The sequence below is a fragment of the Eptesicus fuscus genome, chromosome 19 (assembly GCF_027574615.1).
Source record: "Eptesicus fuscus isolate TK198812 chromosome 19, DD_ASM_mEF_20220401, whole genome shotgun sequence".
NCBI lineage: Eukaryota > Metazoa > Chordata > Mammalia > Chiroptera > Vespertilionidae > Eptesicus > Eptesicus fuscus.
The window spans coordinates 25,602,159-25,625,448 of record NC_072491.1 but is presented as its reverse complement, the minus strand read 5'-3'; positions in this window follow the sequence as shown (position 1 = coordinate 25,625,448).

Below are 23,290 nucleotides of genomic sequence, written 5' to 3'. Positions count from 1 at the left end.
ATTGTTTTCCCCTATAACTTTTTTTTTTTTTAAATATCCATCACCCTCTCCTGTCATCATTGTGGCTCCTTTTCTTGCTTAGGTTCCATGTTCAGAAATGCATCATTCCCTTACAAATACCGTTAACTCTATTTCCCTTTCTCCTCCCTCACTCTGCCATTTTTGCCTGGTTAAACCCAACTTGCTCTGTGCCTGCACCTAAGAGGCTGAATGATGCTAAAAAAAAGCACACAGATGTGCTAATGGGCCTCACTTCAAACTTAACACCACAAGTTCATACTGGCATTCTGTAATGCCTGATAATCCTACCACACTTCTCCAGGGCTCTTATTTCCTACACTCTGATGTACCACCATTTTCAGATAACCAACCTTTACTCCCCTCTCATTCTCAACTGAAAACATTGCAGGATAATCTCCCCCAAAAAGAATCAGAAAAGAGCAACTCCATTTTCTCATTTTCAATGCTAGCACTCCTTGCATTGTGTCTGCACACTGTTTCTTTCTCCCTGGTTTAATGGATAGGTGTCCTGCTCTCATGTAAGGCCACCCCCTTTATTGATGCCCTGGAGACCAGCACTATTCCCTTTCTTTACTGCAACATTATTTTCTTCCTTTCTACAGAATCATTCCTGTTTGCTTATGAATATGCCTTACTACCCATCTTTTAAAAAGACCCCAGTTATCATTCCAATATCTGCTTCCCTTCACAATAAAACAATTTGAAGAACTCTCTGTACTCATTGCTTTTACTTCCTCACATTGCATCTTTCCTAACATCACTGAAATTGAACAGTCATTACTGAAATCATCTCTATCAGGGACTCTGTCTTCCCAAAGTCAATGGTCAATTTTCTCCTCACCTAACTCAATTGCTCCATAGATTTCAACAAACATAACCATTTTTCTTAATTTTATTCTCTAGGATTTTGAGATCATATTTAAGTGTGGGTGTTTTTTTTTTCCTTCTTCAGGACACTATTCCTCAGCCTCCTTTGTTACCTCCTTTTCTTTATCAGACTTCTAACTATAGGAACCTCCTATAGCTCCATCCTCTCAGCCTTTGTCTATTTTCTAGCTGTACTCATCCCAAGGTAATTTTTTTTTCATTCCCATGGCTTCTAATACCATCTAAATATCCATCTTCCTTATACAAAGTATTTCAACTAATCTTGATGAATAAAGAAATGAATGGCAAAGATGCAACCATACTGATAGCCTTAAATGTATACCTTTTGTATATCACACTGTGTGACCCTGATAAAATTACTTAATGTATGTATGCCTCAATTGATAAGATTATTTAATGTTTGGAGTTCTTATGAAAATTAAATGATAATGAACCCAAAGCACTTAGTATAGTGCCTGGTAAGTAGGAAGCCCTCTCTATAAATGCTAACACAGCAACATATATTAGTTATACTAGGGATGAGACATTATTTGGAAAAATAAAAACTGTCAAAACAAATCCAAGTTCTGAAATTTTCATCCCAAGATCACATGCACAAGATTATATAAACCACTTGACATTTCAGGGACCTCTATTCATGAGCTTTCCCACCACGGTGCTTAAATGATTAAGCCCTTCACTTGGTCAAGGTGATGGCTTCATGGCTCCACCATACATGTCCAGAAACATTCCACTGCCTCAATTTTATGTAGGAATGGAGCTGTGAATAGAAGCTTATAGTGGCATTAGTTATTGCATACATACTAGTACATAGAGTTTAAATCTATCTACACTGGGAATAATTAAAATATTTACTTCCTTTGGGGAATCTATATAATAAAAGCCTAAGTGACCATTACGGCAGAATGACCAGAATGACCAGTTGCTGTGATGCACACTGACCACCAGGGGACAGATGCTCAATGCAGGAGCTGCACCCTGGTGGTCACTGCGCTCCCACAGGGGGAGTGCCGCTCAGCTAGAAGCTAAGGTTCAGCGAGCCGAGCAGTAAGGAGCAGCGAGCAGGCGGGCAGTAAGGAGCAAGGGGTCCCAGACTGCAAGAGGGTGCAGGCCGGGCTGAGGGACACCCCTCCCTCCCCAGTGCACAAATTTCATGCACCGGGCCTCTAGTATGTCATAAGTAAAAAGTACACTTTACTTATTCCCTCTAAATTTATACTGTTTTATATACAATGTCTCATTTTATCTTTAAGTCAACTTTATGAGGTTGCAGGTTAAGAATATAGTTTTTATTTTATAGATGAAAATACTGTGGTTAATTAACTTGTGCAAGGTCACATGACTTATCATTGATAGACTTGTACCTGGAATGCAGCTCTTGATTACTGCTCATCTACTGAATACTCCAGGACTAGTCCTTAAAGCTGCTGCTGCCTTGTAGAGTGTATGATGAACTTATTTTATTATATGAACTAGAACAGGTTGTTTTTCACTTGTTAACATCAACACTTCAGTTTTATCACCATCTAAAAGGTTTCCTTATCACTACCTGACGGAGAAGCCACACCTACCTGTGCTTTAGTTTACTGTATATACGTTTATATGCCATGAAACATGGCCCATTAACACTTGAGAGTTTCCATAAGGTTGAAGATACCCAAACATTCACCAGTTATAAAGTGTGACCAACCAAGGAGAAAGGTCTATGGCAAGAGCAGAGCCTACAAATAGATTTCTATAAGGCACTGAGTAGAGATCAGGATCAGAATCACTCAGAGCTGGGTCATCACCACCTTGCTATGTCATTTGAAGTGTAAGTACTTTGAAACTGTTTTCTCATTTAAAAATGAAGACACTAAGGTTTAATTCATTCACAGGGTCAATGTGAGGATCAAAGTGCCTCATCCATTGCTGGTGCTTAATAAGCAGTATTTGTTTCCACTGCAGCCCACTCAGTAATTGCTAGTTCATTTTGGTGAAAGATGTTACCCTGCAGTAAGAGAGAACACTAATTCCAATTGGACATTTCATTACAAGTGCAGTGGAGGGTAATTAAAATCAAATATGTACTCTTGTTTTGTTCTTTAATTGTTTAAAATATATTCATTTTGTTTTTATTTTAATTTGTTTTTGAGACTATTACAGATGTCCCTCATTTCCCCCCCCCCTACATCCCCACTCCCGCTTTATCTACCTCCACCCAGTCCCTGCTCCTCCACCCTCTGCCCATCACCACACTGTTGTCTGTGTGCATGGGCTGTGCATATTTGTTCTCTGGCTAATCTCTTCACCTTTTGTCCCCTCCATACCACTTACCTCTGACCTCTGTCAGTCTGTTCCATGTATCCATGCCTCCGGTTCTATTTTGTTCGTCAGTTTATTTTGTTCATTACATTTCATATATAAGTAAGATTATATGGTGTTTGTGTTTCTCTGTCTGGCTCATTAATTATAAATCCCGATATAGGAAAACCTATGTGGAAGGCATTAGAATATTTGTATTCATCAGCCCACTTAAAGCAACTTTTTAAAGGTAATTTGATTATGCTTGGTTTGAAGAAGAAATTGCCTCTTGGATAGGTATTGCTTTGATTTCCCCAAGGGGATTTTGCTGATAAGTGAGCATAATCTCTTTTATCAAATGCAGAAACTCATTAAAAAATCTGCCTCCTTTATCCTTTCAAAAATGCCATCTTTTACTCATCCACATATTGGTTTTTTTTCTCCTGCAAATAGTCCTTAATTTGTCAGGAAAGACTGAAGAAAAAAGATTAGAAAATGAACTGTATTAATTTTCAGAATCTAGAAATCTGTTTAAGATTCATTTTTATAATTACAGCTTACAGAGATAGCTTGTGAGAAAAAAAAGGCTGAGTGTTTCCAATTCTCTTATATTTATAAAATTAGAAGAGAAAATGCCAAAATACTTAAATGAGTACCCTTTTGTGAGGATTAAATTGATGAGTCAACAATCTTTATCAGCAGAAGAGAATTTTCACATTCAATTTGTCAATGGACCTATTAACTTTTTACATTGTTTGAAAATTGTAACTCTTAATTAGTAAAAGTTATAACTTGTAAATTTTTTACTTCTAACTTTTCTAAGTTGATTTCTAATCTTATAAGGCATCTTACATTTATAGTTTTGTTGTTTTTTTTTTAGTGAAAAATCCAACAGGGTATTATCTTTACACCTGTTCAGCAGATGGCTAGAAACTGAGTCACAGATGTAAGGAATCTGTCTACAGTAGACTTCAAACAAATAGCTAGAATTTGAGCCTCAGTCTCTTGACCTCACATACCAAATTCTTTTCACTACCCACTTTAGACTTAAAAGACCATGATTATTTATTGCACTGTGTGCCCACCACTCAAAGTCAAACCTTACGTCATATATATTTACAGATTTTGTACCATAGAAATGTACACTTGAAACCTATATGATGCTATTAACAAATGTTACCCCAATAAATTTAATCAAAACAATGTGTGTGGGTTTTTTTTAAAAAATCTTGACTAGAGTCCCACATCAGTTATTTCTGGGCTAGCAACTTTCGATAAATCAACTAACTTCTCTAAAGCTCAAGTATCCTTTCTTCAAATAGGAACAATGACATCTAGCTTCTTCTCAAGGTTTTAGAAAGAGCAAAGGATTTAAAGAATGTGAAAACACTTTGTGCTAGATTTTTGTTTTCCTATTCTTGAAGTCAAACACTTGACACTTAACCTTTTGCACTCAGATGTCGAGTATAACTCGACACGGTTAGCATCGGTAGCAGCTCATATGTTGAGCCACACTCGACACGTAGTTTCACCGTGCGGGGAAGGGGGATTTTTGTCTATTTTTCCAGTATCTTTTCTTGTTTTCTTTAGCATGAAAGGACAAGTAAAATGTAAATGCCGTCTCAACTGATGCTACCACCTAAGCTTCACCAATGGCATCTTCAAAGGCTATTTGTTTCTAAGACACATCAGTCACGTGAAAAAGGTTAGACCAGTACACTAACTTCCAGGGGTAGATTATTATCCACTAACTTAGAGCAACGTTTAGATGGAAAGCTCCATATAATCACACCTCACCCTAACAAAAAACACAAAGATTGTGTTGTTTGTTCTAACAGAAAAATCAAAGGAGTAAGAAGAGAGACGATTTATATTTGTGAAACATGTGAATGTAAACCAGGTCTTCATGTGGGTGAATGTTTCAAAAAATATCACACCATGAAAAATTATAGAGATTAAAATTACTCTTGGAATGTATCAATAATTTGAAATATAAAAAAATCCAAATAAATAAGTTTGTATGAAAAGAAACTCCAGTTTTTTATTCTACTGCCGCACTTTGTAAAATCTGGGGTATTTAAAAAATTAAATCCCGAGAAGGAATCGAGAAAAACGCAAGCAAGTGCAAAGGGTTAAGTCATCAGATGTTGGGTGCCCAGCAATATAGAAAGAGCATGCCCAGTGCTGAGCCTTCTGTCTACCACCAAATCCATGTGTATTACTTCCTAGCTGTGCAATCTTATCCAAGTTCCTCATATTCTGGGGCTCAATTTCCTCACCTGCAAAACTGACACACACAATAAATACTGGTCCATGATCAGTCATGGAACAGAGTGTGGAATCTCAGAGGGAAGGTGGGGGAGGCTGGGTGGGTGGGAAGTAATCAACCAAGAACATTGTATGCATATATGCATGGTCCATGGCCACAGACAATGGGGCAGTGAAAGGGGGGGCGGGGTGTGAAAGGGGAAGCTGGAGAAGGTTAATGGGGCATAAAGGGGAACATATGCAATACTTTCAGCAATAAAGATTTATTGAAAAATAAAAATAAATTGTCACTGGCACCTGAAAAACAACAAACAAACAAATAAAACAGAACAACCCACCATGCCAGTATAAATTCAGACCCTTATCATTCTTCAGACTACCTCCTGTCAATTCCCCTGCACCAGGTTAACAGCCTGCATCACCCACAGTCGCATCAGGCCCTCACACATGCAAGCACAACACACAACATTCTGTAAAAAAAAAATAAATAAATACTGGTCCATGATGCATCCGTGATTTACTTGTTGTTGTTGTTGTTGTTAAAATGTCTATTGCACAGATTTTAATTATATTAAGGATATTTGTTTAAAGAGACATTCAACATCTATTCAACAAAGGCATATTTGCCTCCTTTAGTGTGTCCAAGTTTCATTTTATAACTGCAAATTCCATCTTCATGTTACAGACAGGTTGAGCAAATTAAAATAGAAATAATTCATATCCTTCTCAGTTCACAACAAAACACAATAAGAACATAACCTGAAATCCAAGTAGATGATAGAAAGACCCAAGAGAGAAAAGATCTGCAATGAAACCTTTGCTCAGTAAAAGGAGGGAGAGAAACACAGAGGTTTTGCTTGCTGGGTGAAGGACTGCACCAGGTAGTAGACTTGGGCCACCTCAGGAGGTGGAAGACCTATGAGCCACAAGTGCTGTGAAAGGTCTCAGAGCACCTTGCTGATGTGAACTAGCTTTTTCCCTAGACCCAGGAAAGAAAGCCACCTATGGCCAAGTTTGAGCATCAAACTATCCATTTACATTCTTTTAAAAAAATGTATTGAGGTGACATTGTCTAATAATATATATAAGCCTAAGTGACCGTCAGACCATTCGACTGGTAGTTATGATGCACACTGACCACCAGGGGCCCGATGCTCAATGCACAAGCATGGAAACATGGAACAGATTGATGAATCTGAGGGAAGGGAGGAGGAGGGAGGGCGGGAAGAGATTAACCAAAGCTCTTATATGCATACTAGAGGCCTGGTGCATGGATTAGTGCACCAGTGGTATCCCTTGGCCTAGCCTGAGGGGATCGGGCCGAAACCAGCAGTACAACATCCCCTGAGGGGTCCCGGATTGCCATAGGGTGCAGGCCAGGCTACATGCACCCACTGGTGCATGAATCCCTGCACTGGGCTTCTAGTATTATATAAATTTCAGGTGTACATGATTATAATCTCTTTTCTGTATATTCTATTGCATGCTCACCACCCAAAATCTACTTTCCTTCCATTGCCATGCATTTGACCCCTTTACCCAATTCAGCCTCCCACCACCCCTCCTCCCCTTGATAAGCATCATTCTGTTGTCTGTATCAATGAGTTTCTTTATTTTGTTTTCTTTAGTTCATTTACTACGTTTTTGTTTAATATTTTGTTTTATATTTATATATGAGTGAAGTAATAAGATTTTATATTACTTGATTCTCAAACATTCTGTCTTGCTAAAACAGCACCTGGTAAAATAGCAATTCTGTAAATACAGCAGCAGCCAGGATTTGTAACTTGCTATCACTCTCCCAAACAACTTTGAGGGGACCTGACATTCCACCCATGAAACCTGCTGACACTCTGGCAGAAAACCGGTCTCTTCATGAATCTGCAGCCCAGTTATTTTGGGTCGGCCACTTACTAGCAATGTGGCCTTGGGTGGGTCACTTACCCTTTATGGGCTTCAGTGGCCTTATCTAGAAATCTCTGAGGCAGGGCTGAATATTGAATGTCTGTCAGACCCCTCCTGCCCTAATAGTCTCTGATACAACATAGGACCTGATAACAGAGACTCTCAAACTCAAACAAATGCAATGTATCCAATTCGGAATGCACTGACGTGCTGTTACTAGATTTAGCATATCTGTGGAAGAGGGGGAAAAAAACACACAGAGTTTACTGGCAGTCTGGGTGAGTCAAAAGGCCAAGCTATTTTTGGCAAAGACCACTAAACTGGCTCAGGCATTTATATGCATTTTCTCAGCAATAGGACAAAGGCATCCTGCTCAAATTCCAGGGAAAGACCTACCTACATCTTTGCTGCAGTTCAGTAGTAAAATAAATAGACTTAGCTGAATGCAGACAGCACGCCAGTGAACCGTGGCTTTGTAACGTTGTTCGTTAGGCTCCTCAGTCTGCCGGTTGCTGTTTGTCAAAGTGAACTAGTCATTAGGCAGGACTCATAGCTTCAGTAAAAGATAATAAAGCACTTTGGGACTCTTTTTGAAATGGATTCATAAGTCATCTCCTTCTGAAGGCTTCGGTGGCTAGTGCTATGATCACCGTATATTGAGCTTGGAAGGTAACTTTGCAAACTAAAGTCAGACAGCGGTCTTTCTAGGACTCATAGATAAATATGATAAACTAGAGGCCCAGTGCACATATTTGTGCATAGATGGTGTCCCTTGCTCTGGCTGGCGATCGAGGCCTATCGGGGGCCAGCTGGCCAGGGGAAGGGGCCATGGGAGGTTGGCTGGCCGGGGGAGGTTGGCTGTGGGAGCACACTGACCACCAGGGGGCAGCTCCTGCGTTGAGCGTCAGTGGGTGTCATAGCAACTGGTCGACTGGTTGTTCAGGTCGTTCGGTCGCAACGGTCACTTAGGCTTTTATATATATATAGATAATAGCACTTTCCATTCATCCCCGACATGCTGTCATATCAGAACTGCCGATAGTTGACGGAGGCCAGCTCTGCGGGAGATCTAATCCTGGGATGTAACATACAACATGCTGACTATAGTGAACACTGCTATATGGTACATTGAAAGCTGTTATGAGAATTGATCCTAAGAGTTCTTATCACAAACATCAAAGCATTTTTTTTGTATCTATATGAGCTGATGGATGATGAACTAAACTTACTGTGGTCATCATTCCATACTATTTGTAAATCAAGTTATTATGCTGCACACCTTAAACTTATACAGTGCTGTATGTCAGTTTTACCTCAACAAAACAGAAATAAATTAATTACAAGGAATAATTAATTAATTATTTTTTTTTTAAAGAAAGAACTAACGCGACAGCTAGTATATTAAAAAGACAGCCAAAAAATTTACATTTAGAAGCAGGACATTTAAAACCAGTGCGGAGACCTGCATCTCAGCTCTACCTCCTTCATTGACTTCACTATCTCGGCAAGCGCCAGCCTCTGGGAGGCTTAGTTCCCCTGTCCGTACAGTGGTCATAATAAAGTGAGCCTAAAGACACACTCAGCACTCAGCACAGAGGCCAGCACACAGCAAGCACTCAATAAACACTATCAATGTTATTAATCTGCTGCTATAGTTGACTTTGAATTATATTTGGTATAATTGTTCACTTTGTATCTTTTGTTTTAGATCACTTGACAACCTTACCCAAAAAACACAGAAGTTCACTCACTTTTTAGCCCTTCTCTATTTTGCCACTTAAGATCCCATTTTTGGCCATTTAGCATTCATTTTGCTATCCTACAGATAAAAAAGTTAACCAGATTTACCCTCAACTCCACTAAATATGAACCTCTGTAGACAGAGGGGCTGGGTCAAGCTACCTTTCAACCTGGAGGGGATTGAGAAACGAAGGGAAAGCTGAGAAAGCAGATGAAAGAAATGTAAAAGGAGCCGGCTGTTATGGTGCCTTGTACACTATGGTGTCATGCTATAGAATCAGTTAGGCTCCTAACCAAGGTACCCCTAAAATCTCAATCCGGAAATGTCCAATTGTGTAAGCTAACAAATTTGCTATGTTGATTGAGCCAGCTTGAAATAGATCTTATGTTACTTGTGATAGAACAACTCCTAACTATTGGACACTTGTTAAAAATGCAACCCCCATGACCTACTAAATCCTTCTTCAGGAGTGGAGCTGAGGAGTTATGAATCTTTGACCAGGGCCCCACGTGATTCTCCTTCCAAACCAGTGGGATGGACTGAATTGTGTGTCCCTGCCCCCAAATTTGTATGTTGAAGTCCTGACCCCCCCGTTGAAGAATGTGACTGTATTTGGAATAGGGTTTCCAAAGAAGTGTTTGAAGTTAAATGAGGTTTAGGGTTGGACCTCATCCAATATGACAGGTGTCCTTATGAAAAGAGGAGACTAGGAAACAGACACATACAGAGGGAAGAGTGTATGAAGATACAGGGAGAAGATGGCCGTCTATAAGCTAAAGACAGAGGCCTCAAAGAAATCAACCCTGACAACACCTTGATCTGGGACTGGAGAAAATCAATTTCTGTTATGTAAGCCACCCAGCCTGTGGAGCTCTGTTAGGGAAGTCCTAGGAGACAAATGTAATCAGCGTTGAATAACATGAATTCTGGAACTCCTCATCCTACACTAACATTTGTTTTGCAACCTTCCATGCAAGCAATCCTGCAGCCTCTGAGTCTCTCCGCGAAGGGTACCCACAAAATTTCAGCATGGCCCTAGCCAGTTTGGCTCATTGGATAGGGCATCAGCCTGTGAACCAAAGAGTCCGGCTTTGATTCCAGTCAAGGGCATATACCTTGGTTGCAGGCTCCTCCCTGGCCTGGGCCCTCACATTGATGTTTCTCTCTGTCTTTCCCTCTCTCTTCCACTCTGTCTAAAAATAAATGAAAAAATATCCTGGGGTGAGGATTAACAAAAAAATAAAATAAAAACTAAAACATTGCTTAGAATGTTTAAAAACAACAACATTTCAGCATGGTCCCTTTCAATTTGGAACTGCTCTCTCTGTGAGAAAATCTTCCTTACTTTGTACTGAAATTCATATTATCATAACAATTAAAGTTCATAATGGTAACACCAGAACCCTAAGCAGTCAAAGACAACATTTTACTTACCGAAAGTTTAAAGTTATGTATACTATTTACAGTATAATGTTTGATGTGACTATTCTAGCTTTTAATTAATTTCAGAAATTGGATAATATTATTAATTATAACTAGCACTTTCACTTTACTGATCATTCTGGATCAAAGGTAGTTTATCATAGTTTCTAAAAGTAGATGGAGATAAGAATATTATGTGTGAAGTTTTCCTCCCCAAGAGATTTTGAACTTGTGAAGTGCAATCAACAAATGGTGATAAAATCTCAATAGGTTGGCTTCACGGTCCTTTCTGAGGTCAGATCCTTTCGCTTGAGAAGAAACTGTTTGCATACAGATTTCTATCTGCACATCACATGCTGTCTATTCCGATAAAGTTATAGGCAACACTGCAGTCAGAAAGTGGTATTTTTACTGTTTTATTTAAAACAGTTCTACCAACTGTTTTACTGAAACAATGATCATTTTGGACAGGTACTGTCCAGTGGAATTGTTTAAATTAATTCAATTACCTGTATAATTGACCCCCAAAGCCTTTCCATTTTAGGAAGGATATTTCTCAGCTTAAAGCAAAAACTGACAGACAGGCTAAAGATGAATAAAGGTTCTTTCACTTCAACTGACTCTATTGAAATTCATATTAATCGTGACAACAGTAACAATATCAATACCTTACACCTATTGACTGCTTACTGTGATTCCAATAGAAGACTTTGTGCGTTGTCTCATTTAATACAATTATCCATTGAGATAGGCTGTATTTACTACTTGCGTTTTACAGATGAAACTCAGAGTTTAATAACTCAAAATCACATACTTCAGTTGGTAGCAGAATCAAGTTTCTTACCAAGTTTCATTTGCCTTTAAAATCCTGCTCCCAACCACTGTGTATCCCACAAGGAAAATGCATAGTCAGAAGAAAGAAAAATTCATCCTCTAGGCAACATCTGGAAAACACCTGTAAAACAGTGATTTTAACACCTGCCTGTTGAGGTTTTTAGAAAGATAAAATATAAATGTAATTTATCTGAGTGTCTGGCCACAGTTTCTGGCAGAATTTTCTCAAGTGCTTTATAAATGTCAATTTTCCCTCTTTCAGCAATATTTACCATGTATTTCCAGGGCACTGAACTGAGCAACACAAGAAAACCTATTTGCTCCTGCCTTCCTGGAGTTTATATCCAAGTGTAAAGACAATAGACAGTAATATGAAAAGGTTACAAAATAATCGATTTCAATGAGTGCGTAGAGCCAGGGCTTTGTCTCCAGACTCCAGGGGATTTGCATTCTGTCTCCACCATTTGTAAAATTTGGTGCTAGTGCCCTAACCGGTTTGGCTCAGTGGATAGAGCGTCGGCCTGTGAACAGAAGGGTGCCAGGTTCGATCCCAGTCAAGGGCATGTACCTTGGTTGTGGGCACATCCCCAGTGGGGGGTGTGCAGGAGGCAGCTGATTGATGCTTCTCTCTTAGATGTTGCTAACTCTCTAACCCTCTCCCTTCCTCTCTGTAAAAAAATCAATAGAATATATATTTTTAAAAAATCTTGTGCTAATGACTTTCTCTCTCAAGGTCTCAACATACTTGTCCATAGGAAGCACATCTACCTCATGGGGTTGATATGAGGATTTGAATAGATATTCTTTGTTGATATTAATTTATACCAGGGAGGACTGTGAGAAATTTGCTTATTGTATCTTATTCAGTTCTTGCCATCCTATATAATAAAAGGGTAATATGCAAATCCACTGAACAGTGGACCCAACCGAACAGTTGAACGACCGACAGAACAGTGGAACGACCAGTCACTATAACGTGGACTGACCACCAGGGGGCAGATGCTCAACACAGGAGCTGCCCCCTGGTGGTCAATGCACTCCCACAGCGGGAGCGCCCTGTCAGCCAGAAGCCGGGCTCAAGGCTGGTGAGCACAGTGGTGGTGGCAGGAGCCTCTCCCGCCTCCACGGCAGCGGTAAGGATGTTCGACTGGTGGCTTAGGCCTGCTCCCTGCCCTCCCCGGTCCTAAGACAGCAGTCAAACATCCCCCAAGGGTTCCCGGACTGTGAGGGGGTGCAGGCTGGGCTGAGGGACCACCCCCCAAGTGCACAACTTTCATGCACCAGGACTCTAGTGACTTGATAAAAAGGTATTAATTCACTATTCTCAAGTTGAAGTAACCAAGACACAGGGGGATAGATTTTTTTTTTTAATTCTTACCTGAGGATATTTTTTCCATTTATTTATTTATTCTTAGAGAGAGTGGAAGAGAGGGAGGGAGGGAGAGAGAGAGAGAAAGAGAGAGAAAAACATCAAAACATAAATGTGAGAGTAACACATCGATCGGTTACCTCCTGCATGTGCCCCAACCAGGGTCAGGGATTGAACCTGCAACACAGGTATGTGCCTTGACCAGGAATCAAGCCTGCAAACCTTTAGTTAGTGAATGGCTGACGCTCTAACCACTGAGTACACCAGCTAGGACATGACCAGTTGTGGTACAGTTGAGAAGACATTCTAGGCAGTGTGGCTTTACTGCCTAGTCTCTTAACACACTACACAACACTAATTTCTAGATTATAAATAATATATGTGAAGTTCCAGAAATGTTTTAAGTGCTCCCCAAAAAAGCATATTTATTCTATTAAAGCCATGCACCCCTTGACAGAGATATATTCTGGGCAACGCATCATTAGGCAATTTCATCATTGTGCAACCATCACAGAGTGCATTTCCACACACCTAGATGGGATAGCCTACTACTGTAATGGCATGTGCTATACTTTTATATGACTGGCAGTGCAGTAGGTTTGTTTACACACGAGCATCCCCACAAACACGTGATTCATATATTCTGCTTTAGCATTCCAATGCCCAAAATGTCACTGGGCAATAGGAATTTTTCAGCTCCATTATAATTTCATGAAGCCTCCATAGTATATGTGATTCGTTGTTGGGCACATGACTGTATCAAAGTGTAAAAATAAAAACAAATTAATTAAAAATTATTTCTTAGGCTGAAGGGAGAGAATGAAAAGGTGTCCAATTTGTGAAAAGGATAATGGCTTTAAGTACACTGAGCAGCATCATGCTTTTTTTATTCCCTTAAAGAGAGAAAGCTCCAAGTCTATAAAACTGATGGCATTTCCTGCTTCTTAGTGTCATCTCAAAAAATGACTTCTGACTTGATGACTTTTCCCACTAGCTCTGGGCCACTGAGCGTGCTTTTCTAACAAAGGTCCACAGAGAAATCATGCGTGGCTGATGTGACTGCCTTGAAGTTCTCAGTGGCTAATCTGCCTTGATGTGGTTCCTTTCATGGTTTTACATGGCACTTGTGGTACATGAGTGGGCATGAGGTCCTCGGGGTCATATTGCACCCATTTGTTTTCTCTTCAAAAATGAAGATTGTGTTTAAATGAAAAATTGTGTTCCTGGAACAAATTATTTCCCTTTGAAGCTCTATCTCCTAACGTGACATTTGAAGGTTTTGTGGAGAGAAAGAGTTTATATTTTTACATATTCCTCCATGTTAATTTTGCCCTTTTATTTATGGCAGAGAATGAGAAATTCAAATCCATCCTCCTTTTTTAAAAAATATTAAGACAAGATCTAGACAGAGAGGCTTGTAGTTTTTAAAAATAATTTTCCAAATTATATAAGCTATACAGTGAGTCCCTATTCTGGAGTTTTACATACATATTTTGGTAATTAAATAATATACTTACGATGTTTTAGAAGAGAAAGGAATACCTACTAGGGTTGTGGACATTTATGAAAGCCACATTTTGGCAGGATCAGTTGCCAAAAGATGTCTTAAAACAGGATACTGATCAGTGAGAGGAGGGTGCAGTGCTTAAAAAAATAATAGTATGGTGTCTTACTACACTCAAGCTGCTATAACAAAAATGCCATTAACTGGGTGGCTTATACACAACAAACATTTATTTCTCACAGGTCTGGAGGCTGTGAAGTCCAAGATCAAGTCACTGGCAGATTTGGTGTCTGGTAGGGACCCACTTTCTCATAGGTAGCATCTTCCCCCTGTGTCCCACATTGTGGAAGAAGCAAGAGATCTTTCTCAGGCCTCTTTTATTTTTATTTTTTGGTATTTTTATTGATTTCAGAGATGAAGGGAAAGGAAGAGAGAGACAGAAACATCAATGATGAGAGGGAATCACTGCTGCCTTCTGCATGCCCCCCACTGGGGACCATGCCCGCAACCTAGGCATGTGCCCTTGACTGGAATTGAACCCGGGACCAATCAGTCTGCAGGCCGACGCTCTATCCACTAAGCCAAACTGGCTAGGGCAGGCCTCTTTTATAAAAGAACTATTCGCTTTTAAAAGTCTCCACCATCAAGACTTAATCACTTCTGGAAGGCCCACCCCTTAATACATTATCTTTGGGATTACTATGTCAACATATGAATTAGGAGGGATGTAAATATTCTATCTACAGCACGTGGGCTTCATAACCATCATCAAAGAAATGAAAAGGCAAGCCACAGCCTGGAGAACATATTGACTACACATATAGCTGACAAAGGATCAGCATCTAGAGTATATAGAGAACACTTACAACTCAATTATAAGTTGCAAATCCAATTTTTTTAAATAGGCAAAAGATTTAGCCAGATGCATCATTAAAAAAAAGATATTTGAAGGGTTAATAGGTAATGAAAGATGCTCAACATCATTACTCATCAGACAAATGCAAATTAAAACCCCCACCAAAATGAGAAATCTCTACTAACCATTAGAATAACTAAAATAAATTACTGATGATACCAAGAAGTGGCAAGAATTTGAAGCTTTCATATATTGCTGGAGGAAATGTAAAATCAAACAGCTGCTTTGGAAACCAGTTGAGCAGTGTCTTATAAAGTTAAACATACACTTATCATATGACCCAGCAATTGTACTTCTAGGTATGTCCCTAAGAGAAATAAAAACATATCACACACAACTTCTACATGAATTTTCACGGCAGTACGTTTCCCCAATAATAATAATAAAAATAATAATAATAAAAGAAAACACAACTAGAAACAACCCAAATATCCAATAGCTAGTGAGAAGATAAATACTGTGGAACATCCATACTAATGAATGCTACTCAGAAATAAACAGGAGCAAACTATTGATATGCAAAACAATGATGAATCTCAAAACTATTATGCTAAATGAAAGAAGCTAGACATGAAAGAATACCTACTTCATAATTTCTTACATATGAAGGTCTACATAAAGCAAATCTAATATTTATAGATTAGACAAAAATCAGATAATGGTTGCCTGGGACCAGAGTGGGGAGACTGACTGAGATCAGGCGCAAGGAAACTTTCTTGGGCAATGTATATATTCTATATCTTGATTCTGATGATGATGACATGAGTGCAGACATTTGTCAAAACCCATTGAACTGTCCACGAAAATGTATGCATTTTGTAATATGTAAATTAAACCTCAGTAAAGCTGATTTAAATAAAAACAATAGTCTGGGGGAAAAATACAAATACAAATGGTTATCTTGGAAGAGATGGGATGTTTTAAGGAAAAAGTGCTTTTAACTAACGCTTGACAGACTTCCATGTACTGCATAAGTATTCAACTGGTTCTGTGATGCCTTGAGTGGTAAATAATATTAAGAGTGATCTTGGGAGAATATAAGTAAAAATGTCCTGAAAACTGGAAATTTTTTAGTATGATATTTGAAAACTTTCCAAATTTTCTGATTTGATAAAATGGGAAAGTCTTCTATAACATTTGAGAAGTTTTGACACGATATTGACTTAGTACAATTAGCCTTATTACAACTCCATTTGATAAAAATGGATGTTTTGTGATTTCTCTTGAAATACCTCAATGATGAAAACAGAAATTAAAACTGCATTCAAATATTTATTAGAATGGATAAAACAATGGAGTGGGTTCTATCTTTGCCTCGATATTGTCTAGATATATGAACTTGGAATGAGTTGACTGCATGCAACTCCATTTTGTAATTTGTAAAATCAAAGTGTGGCTTATATGTCCAGGATCCTCCAGTTCTTAAATCTCTCTCTTAATTGCCCTAACTAGAGCCTGGGATTCCATGTTTGGCCCTAGAAAAATTTCTGGAACCATAAGAGGGCAGCATTCCATTTACACAATTTCCTGCCAGGGCTCAGTACATTGAAATAACAGGACTTTGAGACTGGTATAGCATTTGCTAGTTTTAACCCCCTTAGGACTATGTTAAGAAAAGTAATTTGTCGATTTTAAGTATGAATATATACATTTATCACAACTGGAGTCAAAGGAGAGTCATGTTACTATTTTCCTGGTTATCAGGCTTCCACTTAAATTGAATAGCCTATTCTTCAATCTCATCAGCATTGTGACATATTAAAACACACTTGTCAACCCAGTTAAGTGGGGACACTTAGGGCCAGGATACAGATTTATAAAAATATATTTTCCTATGGATTGTGTGTAAACTTCAGAGTATATAATTACAACAAAATGTTCAAAATCAGTGTTAATGTCCCACACCAAAGTCACATTTCAGCAACAAGAGGTGACGTGGGACAATAAAAGAGTTATCATTGGACGAGCATTTACTTGGATCTTATTTGGTGCTCAACACATTTTTAAAGGAATGGAAGGCTTAGAAACCTTAGAAATTACTATTAAGGCATTTACAATTATTTAAAGAAAATGGATAATTGATGAAAGATAGATTCCTTGACAATAAGAAGACTTTCAATTATTTGAATCAGTGTTCCAATTGTTAGCCACGTTATCCGCTTTATAAGCCATCATCTATCAAGGATAGACAACCCCGGAAGCTTGCTCAACTCAAGGTTACGATAACAAATTCACGGTTTACAGAACTAAACAGTCTCTTCTCCCTCTTCCGGCCTCAACCCTGGTTCATCCTGGTCACACATCCCTTATGTCTCAACTTGACATTTAGTTCATCCTACTATGCAATGTTGAAGAATCTTATCACTCTCTTAGGAAATCACCTCCACCTTTCACTGTTAGAGAAAAGGAATGTTCAATAGTTTGGAAAAGAAAGGTCTAAGTCAGTGATGGCGAACCTATGACACGCGTGTCAGCACTGACACGCGTAGCCATTTCTGATGACACGCGGCTGCTGAGGCGGCCGCATGCCGAGGATGAAACATTTGCTGCTCCTAAGGATGAAACATTTGCGAAATAATGTTTTTTACTCAAAGTGACACACTACCCGAGTTATGCGCAGTTTTTTGGCGAAGTTTGACACACCAAGCTCAAAAGGTTGCCCATCACTGGTCTAAGTACTGGAAAATTAAGGAAACTTTACTAATTATTAGCTAGGTCCTTGCCCAAAGGACAATCTGTCACCTGTTGGCTTATAAGGGATGTCTGAAAGAATTCACTTGACTTGCTTCAAATCACTGTGTTTATTATTCACTAGAATATATGTTGTCTCATGATAATGGAGTGACTATGAGCAAATGAACAACACAATGATTCACATTGCTTTTCTACAAAAACAAAAAACAATACCAAAAAAAATACAAAAACATTTACACCAGAAATAGAGAAACTAGGTTGGCCAAAATTACCCATGAGACAACACAGCAGAATTTATAAGTTGAGGGGATTTAGAAATGCTATATAAGTTTGTAACTTCCTGCAAGACCAGAGCAAAGTCATTCCTCAAAATGAAAAAATGTCATTTGATTACAAATGCTATTTTCTAATTATACTCTGACTCCATTTTAATATTCAAAATCAGTTCTGATGTAGTGTTAGGATGTTAATAAAATGTAAATTGCTTGTATCCTGACCTTCTGTTTTATTGTTTCTCTTCAGCTTTTATTACAGAATTGTTATTGCTATGGAAATGTTAACTTCCTGTTTGTAGTCATTCTGGAGCCCTGAAGGGCATGGAAGTTGGCCAGTTTAGGTTTTATTAGACAGCTACTGAGAGAAAAATGTCTTCAGTATTTGTGTGTTGTTTTGCTGCAGTTCACTAAATGAAAATTTGTCCATTAAAAGTAAACTTTGTGGTCACTGCCACAGAAATGTCTCCCTTTTCTCCCAGTAACAAACTATAAAACTTAAGCTCATTTGGGTTAATTTCAAGCTCCATAATTGCTGCAGCTAAACAAATATGAACTTGAATATAACCATTCTCAAAATGTATGTGCCTCCCTGGACTATGGAATGATCACAATGGGTAAGACCAATGACTTTTCTAGATGAGTTTCATCATGGCTGCCACCCTCTGGAAGAAGATGATGGTGAAGAGTTTGAGGACTTGGCTTTTCAGGTTTATAAATTTGATTCTCTAAGTGTCCCTACACTTTAGCTGCGATGCTACTTTATAAACAGGAATGTCACTTTACTAATTAGTAAGGAAGATATTGAAAACAGTGAGAATGAACAAGTCTAGTGATCAGAACACACATGTCCAATAACTCTCCTTCTGTGGACTTTCCTAGGAACAAGGCAATTAGAAAACTGAGTTAGTGATAGACAGCTGCTTGATGAGATAGCAGTAAAGGGACTGAGTGTCCTTCAAGGAATTTCATCTTAATTAAAGGAAGATGCACCTCTCTCTAGTGATCAGAACATAGTATTTTGGTGTATGTTTTTGGATAATTAGAGGCTAATTATTAGAAGAAATCTGAACTCTTTTTTCTCCTTCTAATGTACTTGTATTTATATTAATTTACACTTTATTTTACCAAGTAGGTCCTTTTATACATATTGCATGAACAAAATAAACAAAGTCTTTGCTCCATGGAGCATTAATTTTAGTGGTGAAAAGCAGTCAATTAAATGTGGCATATCATACTTTAAGTAGTTAAAAATAATGTTGAGAATAAAAATAAAGAAGGGTAAGGAGGCACAGAACAATGAAGGAATGTCTGTTTGTAGATAGCATGGTCCAGAAAGGCCTCTCTCAAAACATGATTTTGAAGCAAAAGCCTGAATTAAGTGAAAGGGGGTCAGGTCACAGATGTATCTGGGACAAGATGACTTCAGGCAGAGTGAATCACAGTGCAAAGGCCTTGAGATGGGGCAGTGTTGGGTGGGTTTGAGGAATTATAAAAAGATACAGGGAGAGTGGTTTAAAATGTAATGGTGCAACACCAGGTGAAGAATCTGAAGTCTATTTGAATTAAATAGGAAAGAACTGGAAGGTTTGACATAGAGTTATGGCAGGAACTGATTCATGCTTTAAAGTATCTCTTTGACCATTGCATGAAAAATAAACTATAGGAGGATGTAGTAGGCAACTCCTCAGATGACATCCAGTGGTCCCTGCTTTCTGGTATTCATGCTTTTGGGTGTGGGCAAAATCTGTGACTTGTTTTAACCAACAGCGTATGGTAAAGGTGATAAGATATTTTGCTTCAGTGATTAGGCTATACTAAACTATTACTTCCAGTTGGCTAGAAGACTCTCTTTATTGCTCTCTTGACTTGTGCATTTTGGTGAAGCAAGAAACAAAGTTGGAGAAGTCCATATGGCAAAGGAATGTGGATGAAGGTGGCCTCTGTCCAGCAACCAATAAGGGACTGGGACCCTCTGTCCAACAGCCCTTGAGGAACTGACCTTGTCTATAATCATGTAAGTGAATCTTTCTCTTGTCACACCTTTAGGTGATTGCAGTCTTGTTGGATTCCCTGAAGTGAAGCAGAGGACCCAGATAAGCTGACTCACAGAACTATTGGATAATAAATATATGTTGTTTTAAGCCACATTGTGGTGAGTTGTTATTAATCAATAGGTAACTAGTATAGGAAAATTGGGTAGAAGCTGGGAAAACAGAAAGCTAGAGCTGTGACCTAGGTGAGAAGCATCAGTGACCAGGAGTAGGGCTGCTGTAGTGACTATGCTGGGAAGTAGATGGATTCTGAAGGCAGAGCTCATAGTCTTGCTCATGTACAACATGTGGACTATGAGAGAAAGAAAGGAATCAAGGATAATGGCAAGCTTTTTAGCCAGAGCAACTCAAGCTATTGTTTACTAACCTAGGGAAGACTAGAAGAAAAGGGTTTTATGGTTTGTTTCTCGTTTTATTTTGTCTTTTGGGAAATGAATAGGGGGAAAGGTTGGAAATAAGAGTTCTATCTTGGATGTGCCAAGTTTGAGATGACTACTAAACATTTCCAAGCAGGTATTAAGTCTAGAGTTCAGAAGGCCCAGGTTGGGTATACAAATTTGAAAATCACATGACTCATTCTCACATTCCTCTTTGGGAGGTGGTAAGAGCAGGTACCCTCAACCCTGGAGAGTAAAGAAGAAAGCAGAGCATAGAACTATGTCTTTACTCAACTCTCTTAGGGCCAAAGATTGAGTGAAACCAGGAGAAGTTACAGAAAACTCCTCAAATGTCACTACTTAGTGTCTGGTTCCTTCCTATTTGTGGTTTGACTGGGTAGAAAGTGAAGATAAACAAATAAATAAGTAGCAAAGTCAAAAAAGTTTGGTCTTAAACTCAGCATAACTTTTTATACTCAAGAAAATATGGCCACCAAGGGATAAAAAGTTTTGAATCACTGACCAGGTGCCACTTGATGAGGAAGGAGTAGGAGGTAGAATCATGGTATTAGCAACAAACAAATATATTCAGTTTGACCATTACTTGAGCTATTAAGGGGATGAACTGGGAGTGGGGGTGGGAAGCTTTAATATAGGAGTTAATTCTAAGGTAATAGAGGTCAGAAGTATGGCTTCAGGTGGGAGCGTGGGACCCATGTATCTGAAAGCTTCTGATGTTATTCTCTTTGAGAATTTTTTTATTGTAACATGTGGGTGACACTCTGGTGTTTACTTACTGAATAAGGCTCCAAGAGCATCCCTAGAGGGCATTTCATTGTCAGAAGTCATTAGGAGATAAGATAAGGACAAATATATATGAAATCACTTCAAAACAACTAATGGATTATCTTCTCTGCTTTGTGAAGCAAGATTGCATCATCTTTAGCATGTCACTTTAAAGGAGTGCTATATGGGCTTTTCAATAACTCAAAGCATTCCAATGTTTTGGTTTACTTTCATGTGGATCCCCAAGGTACCCCACACACAAACATACCTCTTCAGGAATGTCTTACAAGCACATATTAACACACTTAATTCTTATAATAATTCTACAAGGCAAAATCTATTTTTAATAGGTGATATTGGAGTACAAAGAGGTTAAGTAATCTAATAGTTAGCAAGTGCGACCAATGAAAATTTTAACCCAGAATATCTGACTCCATTGTTCCATTGTTCTCACTACATTATTGTCACAGACTTAATATTTGTGTCTCCCCAAAATTAACATGTTGAAGTCTTAACCCCAATGGGATGGTATTTGGAGGAAAAGCCTTTTGAAGGTAATTAGATGAGGCCATGAGGGTGGAACTCCAATGATGGGGTTAGTGTCCTTATAAGGACAGGAAGTGACACCAGAGCTTGCTCTCTCTGCCACATGAGGACATAGCAAAAAACTGACCATCTGCAACTCAGGATGTGAGACCTCACTAGAACCCAACCCTGATGACTCCTTGATATTGGGCTCCCAGAGGCTTATTTCAGGTCACCTGGGGACTCAGAACCACATCACCCTCACTCTAGGACCCCAAGTGAAAGGAGAGGCCACAATCTGGAACACTGATGTTACTGAACAGACAATGAATCTGTGAATCTAACCCTGGCTCTTGCAGACTTCATCCCAGAAGTGACATGTATCAGTTTTGCTTCTATTTCATTAGCCAAAGTCAGTCACTTGGTCGCCACTCTTACTCCCACAAAGGTGAGAAAGTTCAATCTCACCTAGAAGGAGTGGAGAACCAGAGTATTTGTGAACATCTCTATGACTATCATCCACATATTCGTTTGCTTATACTTTATAATTCAGCTGGAACATAGACACTATAACTTGTCCTACTTTTCAGTTAAAGATCTCTAGGCGTAGGGTAGTTAACTGAGTCAATTAAGGAAATCAAATGGTGAAGCCCTAATTCAACTGCGATCACTTCACCAACCTGTTGAACCTTGCTATTCTCAGAGTCCAGCAAGCTCTGTAAGGGGAGACACAGTAATGTGCCAAGGATGTCTAGGGGCAGATTCATCAAGGGGTTGCACTTGAAATCATTCAACCAAACCTCATAGACTGGCGCCGATGCAAGCAGTGCCTCTTTCTCTTTGTGGGAAGAACTTGCTATTTCTGGAACAGGATGACAGCTACTTATTTAAAGCATTATATACCTGTCACCATCCCTTCCATGGCTATTTCTAAAAGCTACCCGAAAAGGCAATTTATTTATTTGCGTATGGTAGATAACATTCATGGAAATTATTATGAAGTCCATATTTATAACAAAACTATTCTGTGCATAACAAATTTTAGCAGCTCAGACATCAGAGGATTGCAGAAATTAGTCTGTGGCTCACATGTTTCTTTCCACGTAGACAGAGAAAAATATTTCCCGAATACTGAGATTGGGATGTGGGCTTAGCTTGTTGGGGATGAAACATCAGCTGGTTAATGACCTGCAGACTATTTCTGTGGAATAAAATGAGCTTGCTAAAAATACATTTTTGGACTATAACACTGTCACAAACCTTTGAAGTGATCAGAGGACACTATTAACTTTTTAGATAATTTACTAGAGCAGGTAAAATAGCCACAGAAACCTACTCCAGCCAACTTGCCTACATGAGGGAATTTATCGTAAGAACCTGGTAGTTCAAAAATCAAAGGATACTGAACTACCAAACCCTCTGGAAGAAATC